Below are 13002 nucleotides of genomic sequence, written 5' to 3' on the forward strand. Positions count from 1 at the left end.
TCTTATTACTTTTGTAATCTCTGTGTTATGGTGTAAGATGTAATTGATACTCTATTGTAAATAAAAGAAATTAAACTTCATGAGTTAGGAAGAAGCTAGATATCATTTTCCAAATGCAATAATTAGAATGTAAGAATAGTGGGATATCACTCTTTTAGCTATACCAATTGTGTGGTAAAAAAAGACCTTGTGAAATATTATAAATAATAAAAATTACAAATGGTCTTTGAAATATTATTATTAAGAATTACATATATGCATACTTAATAATTCTTAGATCTAGATTAGTTCCTACTTGAAAATCTGATCATTACAAACTAACACACATTTTGATGGAGGTAACTATAACATACATATTGTCAAGGAGCTTGGACACATTAATTTTAAAGATACAGAAGAAAGACGATTTTACCTTTGATATCTTTTAAAAAAAGAAAAATCTTGACTGTACATTTGTAATGAGAACAAATGTTAATGATAAAACTTATAGTGGCTTGCAATGTCACTATCTATAGAATATATAAGTGAGTAACAAAATGAGGAGTAAATTAAAACGAAACATCGTATACTGTTGTTAAGATTACAATAGTGTTAAGATAGATGGGAGAGTAACATCAAACAAATCTTAGTATTTTATAGAAATGACCCTTTAATGGGGGTAATATCTAACAATAATAGGAAAGAGTTTATTCCAAATATTATCATGTTCAACAAATCAATGCCCTATTATCACTTTAGATACAAAGCTCCCTCCTCTAATGGAGATACTATGTGTTATTTATATTCGCTGCACTCCAACTACCTTACTTTGGTGGAGTATAAGTCAGAGAGTTAATATTAATTGCAGGACAGTAGTAAGCATAAATGGATGGGACAAATGTAAAGAAAATTAATTTCAGAGTTTGCATACCACTCACATAAACTAGCGTTAAGATCGAGGAGCGGCAAACCTTTCACATGTTAATGCATTTCACATAGTAAATAATGTATAAGAGGGTATATGGTGAATCGTTCACTTGTGATGCAAGTTGCAAAGTAGTTGTGAACACTCACTTGTGAAATAAACTTATCAAGTTAGTCATTGAGTTCAGAGTTGTTGAGAAAGTCAAAATCATCTTTTGTTTCGTTTAGATCAAATATAAGATGCAAATTTGGTGAGGGTGTGAATCAATGGTTTCCTTATCAAATCCGAAGGGTAGCTAATATTTCAGAGCATTTTGAGGCCAAATAGACTACATAATTATGTTCAGAAGGCCAAGAAACATTAAAACAAATCATCAATTTGTCAATATTATGTTCAAAAGGCCAAGAAACATTAAAATGGATCATCAATTTGTCAATATTATGTTCACAAGGCCAAGAAACATTAAAACGGATCGTCAATTTGTCAATTTCTGACATAGTCAAATTTGAAGCAATTTTCTTTAAGTAGGAGAGCACCATTGGCCCCACCCACCTAATATGGTATGGATTTAATTTTTTTTATTATTTTCCCACATGAAAAAAGATATTACTAAAAATGGTAGTTCTTTTATATTAAACCAAAAAAAAAATTTATAATAGTTTTTTTAATTATTATATTTAAAAAAAATTATTGAAAAAAAATCATTGAAAAAATTTAAATATTAAAAAAAATATTCGAAGGTACCCAACTAGGTACTCTGTACTAGTTGAGCTTTTTGTACCTGGATGTGTCTATCCTGGCTCCAAAACCTTCAATTCGTACAAGGTTTTGTTGACAACATAAAAAATTGTGGTTGTTCTTTTCAAAATCAATGGTGTATACTCATCAATAACCTGCATGTTATTGACTCTGTACTGTGGTTTTGGAGCTAGAATAGCTACAAGCTTTGTGCCGTTAAGTGGGCCCTGCAGTCCTCGCTTCCCGTCATAGGCTTTTAAGGATTGCATGTGGGGATTAATGGCCATGCACCCACTTGTGTGGGTGGGGGGTGCGGGGGGTGGGTGAGGCCTTGTGCCCCCCCATTAAAGTTTTTTAAAAAGCTTTTTTTTTCAAAAATTTCAAAAAGCCTTCAAGCAATTTTTGCTTGTGTACCTCGGCTTTGCACCTTGACCTTTGTGCAAGAACTGGTGTGTTGCACTCTCCTTGATTTTTGAGCTAGTGAATTTGATTCCCATGCTAAATTTAGTAGGATATTGGTCATTTGTAGCAAATTTGGCAATATTCTATATTTAGTTGGTGGTACAACTACTTTAGAATTGATTTTAGTGCTTAGTACTAGTAATTTTGGCTATTAAGCCAATTTGGAGTTTGGAGATTTAATTTTGGCAAAGGTTGTTGAAATGGATAGCTAAGTTTAGATTATATTTTAATGTTACCTAGTGGTAACTAAAATATTAATCATATTGTAATAATTTGAGTGATTACATGTCTATTGGGTTGAGCTCAAAATCAAACGTGTTGTAACTTGTAAATTATGTAGTCCCCAAATTGGGTGCTAAAAGAAAATTCCAAAAATTACGTAAAGTGGTGGCAATCTTGTCTAGCCGACTTGGGGAAAACATGAGTATGAATCTTGTATATAAACAAGATTCATTTCATACTTCAAACACATCATTTTTCATCAAGCAAGTATATCATATGCCTTGTGCGAACTTAATCAACGAACTTAGATATTAGTGTACAAAGCTGGTGAGCGACCTAAGCGTTCATACTATTGCGAGCTTATCTGATCATTGAGCAAACTTATTAGGCAGCTTGCTGGGAAAATTGGTGTCTTCATACTTCAGTGATTTTCTTCTCCAAGTGGTGTCGATATTCTACCCCTTCTAAAGATTGATATTCTGCAGCTGCATATAATTGGTTTGAATCTGCCCTAGATTGATACTACAATCACATAAGTAATTTGATATATATTGTTTATGTAATCTTCTTATAAATAAGAGATCTGATATGAATCTTTGATGTTGGGTTTTTCCTCCGAGAGGGAGGTTTTCCCAGGGTATTTGGTGTCTTGTGTTTTATTGTTATTACTATTTATTCACAGTCTCATTATAATTTAATTGGCTAGATTAACATTTGATTGCTTAAAACTAACATGGTATCAAAGCTTTAGGTTCATTTAGATAATCAGATTATTAGTTGCCCTTCACTTTCAGTTTGTTTTTTTAGTTTTGCAAGATGGTTGCAGGTCTGAAAGTAGAGGATAGACTTGAAGGTGCCCTCAATTTTACATCATGGAAGGTTCGTGTCCTCCTTGCACTTGAAAAATTAGAGCTGTTACAGTTTGTGGAAGATATGGATTTGACTAAACCTTCAGATCTGGAAGAGCTAAAGAAATTCAATAAGAATACTCTCAAAGCAAAGAAGTTCCTTATTGATTCTGTGAAGGATCATCTTGTTCCAATCACCTCCAAATTGAAGATAGCCCGAGAGATGTTCAAACATCTAGAAGGGATATATGAGATCAACAACATCAGCCAGACACTCACATTGAGGCAACAACTTCTTCAAGTCAAAATGTGCAAAGGAGATTCAGGCATGTCCTTCTTCATGAATATTTCAGAATTGAAGGACCAACTCAGTGCCATTGGAAGCGAGGTTGTGGACAAGGATATTATCATGATTGCTTTGAATGGTCTTCCTTACTCTTGGGATCCCTTCATTCAAAGCATAAGTGGAAGAGATGAATTCCCTTCCTTTGATCGCCTCTGGTCAGATTGCATTCAAGAGGAGTCACGCCTTGCTACCAGAGAAATGCATAAAGGCTCTCATGGAGGAGATCAACATGTCTTGCATCTCAACATGTTAGAAGAAAGGGATGCCATTGGAAGAAGAACAACTTCAAAAGAGATGGAGACTTCAGACCTCCTGCTTTTGATTTAAGGAAGAAGCCAAGGGATCTTTCACATGTCCGTTGCTTCAGATTCGACAAGTTTGGACATTATGCCAAAGAATGTCAGAATCCGCCCATGCAAGGGGAGGCCAACCTGAATGAAGTTGCAAACTCAGAGGATAATGAAGACTATCTCTTCATTTCTGCCTTGTCCAGCAATGTGCCAACCGATAGCAACACTTGGTCGATCGATAGTGGTGCATCTAGACAAATCACAGGATATCGAGAGCATCTCTTAAAATTGAGGGAGAAAGAGTCCAACCTTCATGTGGTAATTGGTGATGATGCTTAGTATTCGGTAAGAGGTTTTGGTAGCACTACTTTAAATTTAGAATCTGGCATGTCTTTGCATCTTAGTGATATCTTATTTGTACCTAGAATTAAGAGGAATTTAATTTCTATTTCTGCTCTAGAAGATAAAGGTTATCAAATATCATTTTCTAAGGGTAAAGTACTTGCATGACCTAAGAAATCTAGTATTAAATCTTCTCATGTTATTGGAAATAGATATGATAGTTTGTATAAGATTTCAGTTAACCCCATTCGAGCACTCATTCATGAAGTTCCTTAATCTAGTGAGCTATGGCATAGAAGGCATGGACATCTTAACTATTGGGCACTTACTTCACTTAAAAGGATGGTTAAAGGTATTCCTAAACTTAATCAATCTCATGATGATTCTTGCAAAGGTTGTGCATTATGTAAGAACACTAAAAGTCCATTTCATAAAAGTGAAAGTAGAGATAAAGAAAAATTAGCACTTGTTCATTCTAATCTATGTGGACCTATGTTTGCTCCTTCACCTAGAAGATTTCTATACTATGTTACATTTATAGATGATTTTTCTAGAAAGACTTGGATTTACTGTCTAAAATCTAAAGAATCTGATGAAGTGTTAAGTAGGTTTAAATAATTTAAATCTCTATTTGAAAATATGTCTAGTAAAAGGATTAAAGTGTTAAGATCTTACAATGGAGGTGAATACACCTCAAGTAGCTTCAATGAATTTTGTGTAGAAACAAGAATTAAGAGTGAGTTCTGCATTCCCTACAATCCTCAACAAAATGGTGTAGCTGAATGAAAGAATAGAACCATTGTTGAAGTTGCCAAAGCTATGATTCACGATCAGGATCTGTAGACCTTCTTATGGGCTAAAGCATCCAAGACTGTTGTGTACATTCAGAATAGATGTCCTCACCATGTCTTGAAAAACATAACTCCTGAGGAAGCTTTCATAGGAGTAAAATCAGATATTAGCCACCTAAGGATCTTTGGAAGTCATGTCTATGCTCATGTGCCAAAGGAAAACAAGACTAAGTTAGAGCCATCTACGAAGAAGGGTATCCTTGTTGGATATAGTGAATCTCCCAAGGCATTTCACATCTACATTCCTGGTCAAAGGTACATTGAGGTAAGTAGGGATGTCAACCTTGAAGAAAATATTGCTTTCCAAAAATCTAAAGGTTCTCTTATTGATAATGATAAATAAGTTAATCAATATATGTATATTGATTCTAACCCTAAGATTTAGAGGGAGCATATTGAGCATCCTGAACCTATTGAGCATGATGATCTGCTTGAGCCTCTAGTTCTTATAGATGGACCTAGAGATATTGCAGTTAGCAAGAAAAGACCACTTTGGGTTAGAAGCACAATTCAAGATGCAGAAAAGTTTGTAGCTCCTAGTGGCACTTTCAAAGAAAGTAAGAGACCTCAAAAGCTCTCTAACTATGTTTCAATGATGTGCAACATCATTGAGGCTGAACCAGAAGCTATGAACCAGTAAGCTTAGAAGTTAGCTATGGACGAAGAGTATCAATCCATTATCAAGAATGATGTCTAGGATATTGTGCCTAGACCTAAAGGTAAGTCTTTTGTTTCTTCCAAATGGTTGTTTAAAATTACACATGTTGTTGATGGCAGTATAGAGAAATATAAAGCTAGATTTGTAGCTCGTGCTTTTTCTGAAAAGGAAGGCATAGATTATGAAGAAACATTTGCTCTTGTTGCTAGATATACTTCCATTGGAACTATTATAGCTATTGCTGCAGCCAAATGTTGGAAATTACATCAAATGGATGTAAAGACTGCCTTCCTTAATGGTGTTATTGAGGATGAAGTCTATATTGAATAACTTGAAGGTTATGATATTCATAATCAAGAGACTCATTTGTGCAGATTGAAGAAAGCTCTCTATGTTCTCAAGCAAGCCCCTAGAGCTTGTGAGAAAGAATTGATAAGTACTTAGTTGGTTTAGGATTTTATAAGAATGATGCTGACCCTAACATTAACTTTAAAGTATTGAATGGTGAAATGCTAATTCTAGTTTTATATGTTGATGATTTATTTCTAACTGGTGAAGATAGTCTCATCATTAGGTGTAAGAAAGAATTAACTATTGAATTTGAAATGAAGGATCTAGGTCTAATGTATTACTTTTTAAGGTTAGAAGTGTGGCAAAGGCCTAATGAAATTATTCTAAGTCAAGGTAAATATACTATTGATATATTGAAAAGATTTGGTATGATGGATTGTAAACCTATTTCTACTCCTATGGAGACTAACTTGAAGAAGTTGAGTATTTCTGCAACTAACTCTAATTTTGCAAATCCTTCAGAGTACAGGGAGTTGATTGGATCCTTGATGTATTTAGTCAATACTAGACCAGATATTTGGTATACAGTGAGCACGCTTAGCTAATTCATGAACCACCCAAAGCATGTTCACTTAGTGCCAGTCAAGCACATCCTGAGATACTTGTGTAGAAAAATTGGCTATGGGATGAAGTATGCAATCAACATAGTAATGAATTTGGAAGGCAACTTTGATTCTGATTGGGCTGGAAGTGTTACTGACATGAAAAACACTTCAGGAATCTATTTAAGCTTGGGTTCCGCTATGATCTCTTGGGTCAATAGGAAATAGTCCTTAGTTGCACTAAGTACTACAGAAGCTGAATACATTGCTTCAAGTGTAGCAACTAGAGAAGCAGTTTGGCTTCGGAAGCTTCTTACTGGGTTATTTGGACAACCTTGGGAATCCACTGTTATTTACTGTGATAGTCAAAGTTGTATTAAAATGTCTAATAATCTCGTGTTTCATGACAGGTCAAAACATGTGGAAAATCATTATCACTATGTTCGTGATATGGCACAAAGACGTGCCATCCAGCTAAAATATATCAGCACTGATGAACAAGTTTCAAATGTTCTCACCAAGCCTCTAGCTCGAGTGAAGTATGAGTACTTCAGAGAGAAGCTTGGAATTGTGGAGAACACAACATTGATTTAGAGGGAGTCTCAATCTCAGTAATGCAATTTAGTTTGCAACCTCCACCCTCTGCAGGAAATGCAAGGTGACAGTATTTCCTTGTCTAGGAGAAGGTTGACATGAAAGATCTCTTCCACCCTCTATGAGCAATGCAAGGTGGATCCATCCTCTGTGGACAATGCAAGATGTAAAGTTTTGTTGGTTTCTTGGAGGTCACCCTTCATCCTCTGCGGGCAATGTAAGATGAAGAGGTCCATGATGTATTATTACAATATGTGATTACTTGTTATAATCCTCCCTAGCTAAGAGGGAGTGTTGAAATGGATAGCTAAGTTTGAATTATATTTTAATGTTGCCTAGTGGAAATTAAAATATTAATCATATTGTAATAATTTGAGCGATTACATGTCTATTGGGCTAGGCTCAAAATGAAACGTGTTGTAACTTGTAAATTATGTAGGCCCCAAATTGGGCGCTAAAAATAAATTCCAAAAATTATGTAAAGTGGCAGCAATCTTGTCTAGCCGACTTGGGGGAAAACATGAGTATGAATCTTGTATATAAACAAGATTCATTTCATACTTCAAACACATCATTTTTCATCAAGAAAGTATATCATATGCCTTGTGCAAACTTAATCAATGGACTTAGATATTAGTGTGCAAAGCTGGTGAGGGATCTAAGCCTTCATGCTGCTAAGAGCTTATCGGATCATTGAGTGAACTTATTAGGCATCTTGCTGGGCAAATTGGTGTCTTCATACTTTAGGAATTTTCTTCTCCAATTGGTGTTGATATTCCGCCCCTTCTAAAGATTGATATTCAGCAGCTGCATATACTTGGTTTGAATTTGTCCTAGATTGATACTACAGTTAGATAAGTAATCTGATATATACTGTTCATGTAATTTGCTTATAAATAAGAGATCTGATCTAAATATTTGATGCTGGATTTTCCTCCAAGAGGAAGGTTTTCCTAGGGTATTTGGTATCTTGTGTCTTATGTCTTGTGTTTTATTGTTATTACTGTTTATTCACAGTTTGATTATAATTTAATTGGTTAGATTAACATCTAATTGCTTAAAATTAACAAGGTGCAAACTCTTTGGTAGACAACTTTTTTGGCGGCATCTTCAAATCAAGAAGTTTCAGACAAATTTGATGGCATTCTAAATTTAGCAACAATTTGCTAAATTTGGCAAAGTTAATTTTTGAAAAATTGACCCCTCATGGTTGGAGCTTTGTGAAAAATTGAAAAATGATATCTTGAGCATACAAAGGAGTTTTTGAGTGCAATATTTTTTTGATTTGGGGTAGTATTTCATGCTCTTCATAGCAAAGTCATTAGTTTTTTCTTTGGGTTTCCCAATTTTTTATTAAATCGATTTTCTCATCAAATTTGAAGGACAATCCTTATTTTTGCAACTTCAAACTAATATAACTTTTGCATACAACCTCAGATCAAGGTGCTTCTATTTTTTAAAGTTGATATTTTTTCAAGAACTACACATTGGTGCTAGTTTGAGGTTCTCATTCTGAGATTGTGTTGCACTTTCAATATTTGAGTCCATTTTTGGATATTGTAAAACTCTAAAAAACAACTTTAGCATTGTAAACACACTAATTTATAAAGTGCCACGATAAATTTTTTGTTTGGGGGGCAGGTCAGGATTCCTGATTGAGTGAAAGAGGTGGGGTCTCTCTTGGTGTGTGTGTTTCTAATCATTCGCTTACTTGTGCTCTTACTCTATATGTTGAAGAAAAAGTAGTTGAACCTATAGAAGATAAGGAAAAGCCAAAATGGATGCTTGAAGAATCAAAAGCTCTTGGATATCTTTGTAGTTTTGTTTCCCTTGATCTTATGTTTAAGATTGAAGCATGTAAAACTTCAAATGAAGCTTGGGAAAAGCTAAAAACATTATATGGTACAACTAACTAACTAAGAGGCTATTAGATTGACAATGGTTTGATGAGCCTTGATCCAAAGAACTTTGACAACATCCAAGATTTTATAACTAAGGTTAATGATTTGAGAGCACAATGTAAAGAATGTGGTATTGACAAAAAGGACATTCAATTAGTCTATAATGTATTGAATAAACTGGGTCCTAAATATGCATCTTTTGTTTCTAGTTTTCATACTCACAGGCTAACTATGGGATCAACTTATGTTAAGCCTTCATTTGCATCCTTTCAGAGATGTTGTTACATAAAGAATAATTTTTTGTTTCTATGGGTCTCATTAAGCCATCAAACAATCAAGCTTTGTTGGTTAGTCAACCTAAGGGATAGAGAGAGTCAGGACACTTTGACAAGAAATAAAAGAAATCAATGAAAAAGACGTTAGGTTATATTAGAATGGTTAGAATGGATACATGTGGCATAATCCTTCAATCACATGTGTCATTTATGCCCACATTTGGGTAGTTTAATGTTACACCCTCTTTTGGATTTATTTTCCACCTCCCCACAACCATTTATTGTCTTTATTTGAGTTGGCATAACCATGTATTTGGCATTTAACAAGTAGGTAAAAATCCCTCCTAATTTGGGCTATAGGGATTTATTATTCCTCTTGGTTTTATGTGCCCATATTGTTTTGTATAAACAACCTCACCTCTCCCTATGCTAAGTACAACACTAGCTCAAATTATGAGTCTAGTTCAGTGCTAGGAGAGTGTTGATTTTTGTTCATCTTTGGATTCATTAATGCTTTCCTCCAGTCATATTGATAATGGGTGGCTTCACGACTAAAACTAACACAAAGTCCTATGGAAAACCTTAGCAAAATAAAAAGAAAGTTCCTAAAGTTATTTAGTGTGGTACATCAAAATTTGTATAGAATAGCTTCCTTGATGATGACTTAAATGCTTAATTATTCAAGATGAATAATTTCCACCATGTTTTGTCCAATAGACCTATCTTGAAGCACTCAAAATGTGTAAAATTATAAGTTATAAAAGACAAGGATTGAGACTACAGGAACAAGGTATGTTTCAACCACTCATTAGAAAAGTTAACAATCATATATTTCGTTTAGGATACACACCTTTATTGGAAAAATATTATGATACAAAAATCATCTTTGATAAAAAAAATTTAATGCCCCCTGCGGTCTGGAGGCTCATGCGGTTTTTCCAATTGGGACTCGAGGAAAAGCTCCGCAGATCTTTGGCTACCATTAATGGGTTTATGGACAAGATAATCAAGTTTCAAATTGGGAACTCTGGGGCTAGGATAGGGGTTGACATTCTGTCACCCTTCATGAAGGTCAAGACGGAGGATGGCAATCATGGTTAATTTCATTCTGGCCGGATGGCAATCCTCGTCAGTGGTGCTGTCTTGGTTCTTCTGGTTGCTGCTCTACAACCCCCATGTCGAAGAACACATCCTAGCGGAGATTCGGTCCGTCTTGTCGAAAACATTTTTCGAGTGGTCTACAAACGATTCAAGGATCAAATGGTTCCCTGAATACAGGGAACCTGAATTTTACAGTAGACGAGCTGAAGCAGATGTATTATTTAAATACGACGTTGTCAGAATCTCTCTGATTCTTCCCCTCCAATCTGTTTGACTTCAAGGTCGTCGGCTTTGATGACTGCCTTCTCGACGGGACGTATTTGAGAAAGGGTACGAAGCTGATATATTCGATATATGGGATGGGAAGAATGAAAGCATATGGGGTAAGGACTGGCATTTAGGTTTAAAAGTGTTAAACATTGAGAGTTGATTGACATTTTTTAGGTCTTAATATGTTGGCTTAAATCATACACACTAAGCTTACACTTCTAGACTTAAAAGTGTTAAACACTTACAATTGACTGACATTTTCTAGGCTTAATATGTTGCTTAAGGTGTGTGGTCACACTATGAATACACATCTAGAATTAAAAGTGTTGAACATTGTATTGACTATCATTCTCTAAGATTGATATGTTCCTTTGTGTGTGGTTTAAGACTGGCCTGCCCACCAGAAATTATAAACAGGGTTTAACTGGTCCACTCTAAGTTTTGACTTCTTAGGTGTGCTTGAAATTTTCCCTTTCAAATCATTTCCTTTTTTGGATTTTTTCGTTTCTGTCGTTTCGTTTATCTGACGTTCATTCACTTCCATGCTTAATCATTTGTTTTGTTTATTAAGTTATATAAAGTATGTATTTATTTATTGTCCAATAAATTGTGAGTGTACATATATTTTTGATAATGTAAAAAGGCAAGCTTGAGCAAGGAATTGCTTTTGTGAAAATTATTTGACTAATTCTTATTCTAATTTGTAAGTAAACAAAATCAATGAACAACTAAATCTTTTAATAGCTGAAAAAACATTAGGGTGTGGACTAGTATTCCATATATTTCTTTGAGCTGATTTCTTAACTACATTTATTCAAAACTTAAATCAACATTTATTGGGTTTGATTTTTAAAAATACATTTTTACCATCCGCATAACTTTGGAGATTGTTTTCTAATTAATGATATCACATTTCCACAATCCATAATTGTTTTGCTACAAGATATCTGGCTAAGATTTCAGATATGATTGTTTTCTAAGTTCAATAAGAACCAATTAAAGCTGATATTTGAATACTTTGTGAAAAGGAAAGATTTACAAAAAACTGACCTAAAATCAAATAAAGACATAAATACTCTACAAAACTAATGTTGAAATCATTTTCCAAATTTTAATAAAATATTTGATTAAAGCAACAAAATTAATTTGAGAGGTACTCTCAAAGTCTCAAATTATGAGCCGAAATGATCTTAGGTGTCTCAAATTATGAGCCGAAATGATCTTAGGTAATTAATTTGAGAGGTACTCTCAAAGTCTCAAATTATGAGCCGAAATGATCTAAGGTAAAGTGTTCCGTCGATCTCTTGACAACGGATAGTGGCTTTGCAAGAGCGTCATAAATTAGTTATATGATAATGTATACTGTTGCTCGTGGGTTCAGTGTACGGGAACTTCGATCAATCGTCCATGTGGCAAAAATTGATGTGTGTCGACAGAATAAATGGATTAAGAGGCTTGAATGGACCAAAATTAAAGGAGCTTCCTTGGCAGATGATGTATATTAAAGTAGATTAAGCCGGGGAAGGTAGATAATTATTGGAGTGGCCCTTCTCGAAGAAACTGCCCGGTCCGGTGACGTCCTCCTGCGCTTCGCCTTCGATAACGTAAGCTTTTTATCAAAATTAATATTGTGAGTTTTAGTTTTAGATTATTGTGAGCTTTTTATTAAAATTATTTCTTGTCAATGGCTAAAGAAATGAAATATATATTATATTTATGCATATTAATAAATAATTTTTTTTTCTTGGATGGTCTTGATTTCTTAACATAATTTTATTCAGAGTTCTAATTATTTCAATTTATTTTTTCTTTTCCAAATTCCAAACTTCATTATAGAAATCTAAAAAATCAATTAAATTATTTACTAACTAATCAAGATTTAACAAACTAATTATGTATTAAATTCACATTTAGAGAAAATGTGTTTAATTAGGAAATTTTAAAAAAAAAAAAATGTATTCTTATAATATTTATACTTTTGTAAATGTTGAATGAATGTTAACTAAAGCATTTACATCCACTGACTTAGTGGAAGAGGACAACAAAGTCTATTGAAGAGCTTTCTGAAGCATACCCCGATACACCAAAGTAGTTTGAAGCAAATCCCATAGTGAGATCTTGGCAGGAGTGACATGAAGCTTCTCGACAAGATCATAGTCACTAGTTTTCTTAGCTATACATTTAGGTGCTTGAGGAAAGTCGGGTTGTGAAGGTGATAAAGAAGTAATAGGTTGATCTACACATTACTTATTCTTTCGTGTATTGCAAGTATGTGCAACATCGTTATAAGAAAATATAATAGAAACA

This window comes from Cryptomeria japonica, chromosome 8 (genome assembly GCF_030272615.1).
Source record: "Cryptomeria japonica chromosome 8, Sugi_1.0, whole genome shotgun sequence".
In the NCBI taxonomy this organism is placed as follows: domain Eukaryota; kingdom Viridiplantae; phylum Streptophyta; class Pinopsida; order Cupressales; family Cupressaceae; genus Cryptomeria; species Cryptomeria japonica.